Here is a 2,198-nt window from a genome sequence, read left to right as displayed (position 1 = left end):
CATCGACAAAGATGGAGACAGGCCAGAGCCAGCAGTGGTGAGTGAGTCAGAGAGATGTGGCCTGTCCTCTGCACAAATGTCACTCACCACGAGCACTGATGGGCAGTGCAGATGAGCCCCGAAGCACATGTTAGTTAATGCATAGGGACTCTGTGCGTGATCCCATTCACACGAAAAGTCCAGAACAGGAGCCCCAGGCGTGGGCCTGGGCCGGAGGATGTGGCAAAGGGTCCCTTCTGATGGTCCTGAAAGTAGTAATGGTGATGTGGCATGATTCTAAATATCCTGACATTCCCTGCATCATACGCTTTGGAAGAGTGCATTTGTTGTACATTAATTATATCTCAATAAAGCTGCTATTTAAAAGCAGATATCACAGAACTATAAATATAATAACTTCTTTTTTCAATCTTGGTGAATGGTCTCAATGCTAAAATGGAAATGACAGAAGATGGCACCAATAAATTTGAGGACAAACCAATAGAATTCATTCACCAAAAAAGGAGAGAAATTAGTAGAGCCCCAATCTGTTGAACAGAAAAAGTTCTAATAATTGTGTCACTGGATGTTTAGGAAGTAAAGGAGAGAGTGTAGGACCAAAAATGAATTTGAAGAAATAATTGCTGAAACCTCCCCGAATTTGGTGAAAGACACAAACCTACAGATTTAAGAAGATGAGCAAACCCAAAGTAAGATAAATTCAAAGAAAGTCACAGCAGGACACATCACAATGAGACTTGAAAACTGAAGACTAGGGGAAAAGTCCTAAAGCAGCCACACAGAAGGCTGTGCTGCCAACCTGGATGCCAGCAGTCTCCCTCTGAGAGGGAAGCCAGTGGAGTGGAACAGCCACTTGCCCACCCATGCCTGGTGAAGCTGCCCGCTGGAGGTGGGGAAGTAAAGACCTGCCCCAGAGTACAGTTGCCAAAGAACCTGGGCCAAAGAGAGCTCTTGAGCAGGAAGAAGACAGTAACAGAGGATTCCGTCAGGGAAGGGGGCAAGACAGGCCAAAGCAGAAGCAGGCAGGATGAGCTGCCCCTCATCTCCTGAATTTGTCATGTACATTTTACTTGAAGGCAAAGTCACGATGCTTCCTGAGTTGGCACCCCATGTGCACAGAAGCAGTGCTCCAGACTGTCAAAGTTTTAGTCGGGGCAAGAGTAAAGACCTACCCAAAAGGGTCTCCACAGGCCAGAGTCGAGAAACGTCAGCAGTGGTCACCAAGACAAGCATGTGGGCAGCGCCAAGGGCAAACCAGTGAGGAAGCCTGTGAGCGAAACATCAAGGAGTTCAGCAGGGCATCATACTAGGTCTCTAGAAACAGCTGCCTAACCCACAGGTGTGAGGAACCATGGGAATGCGTAGAAAACAAAAAGTAAGATGGAAAATCAGCATGTCAGTCATAACTAGAAATGTAAATGACTAAGTTCGAGCATTAGAAGGCAGACATTAGAAGCACGATTTTTTTAAAAATATCAAAATATGTGAAACTCCCTTCCAACATGACAACATGACACAGGTAGCTGAGAGTAGCAAATGTGGAAGATGTATGTTGATCCAAAAAAAGCAGCATGCTGCACTAATGCTGGAATAAAAGGTTCCAGACAAGAGAGAATCACTAGAGAGGATCCATCCACCCAAAGGTAGAGCAATCCTAAGTGTGTCCACCAAGTCACTGAACTTCAAGACCCCAGACCAACAGCCATATGGGGAAATAAACAGGTCCTCTAGTCAACTCATAGTTGAGAGGACCAGTGGGAAGAAAGTCAGAAAGGTCCAGAAGAACCAGGGTCACCAACAGCTATAGGGCCTGGCACAGGCACCCCAGGAGGCGACGAGGCCCCTGCACTCATGGAGCTCCCCAGAAGGGACAGCCTCAAATCAGGAAACAAGCTTGAAATGACTGAAATCCTAGAGTAAGTTCTGATCACAGTGGAAAGCAACAAGAAATCAGTAACAGAAAGACTGCAGAAAAGTCTCCAAACATCACACTTCTAATAACCTGTGGGCCAGAGGAAATGACTGTGGCCTCGCAGGAAATCTAAAATCACATGGAACTGAATAAGAGTGAAAACACAGCCTGTCGGCATGCACAAGGTGCTGCCAAAGCAGTGCCGAGAGGCAGATTCCTAGCACTGGATGCTGAAGTCAGAAGAACTCAAACCAGCCAGCTGAGTCCCTCTCAGAACAAAACTGGA

This window comes from Sciurus carolinensis, unplaced genomic scaffold, assembly GCF_902686445.1.
Source record: "Sciurus carolinensis unplaced genomic scaffold, mSciCar1.2, whole genome shotgun sequence".
In the NCBI taxonomy this organism is placed as follows: domain Eukaryota; kingdom Metazoa; phylum Chordata; class Mammalia; order Rodentia; family Sciuridae; genus Sciurus; species Sciurus carolinensis.
This window is presented reverse-complemented; position numbering follows the sequence as displayed.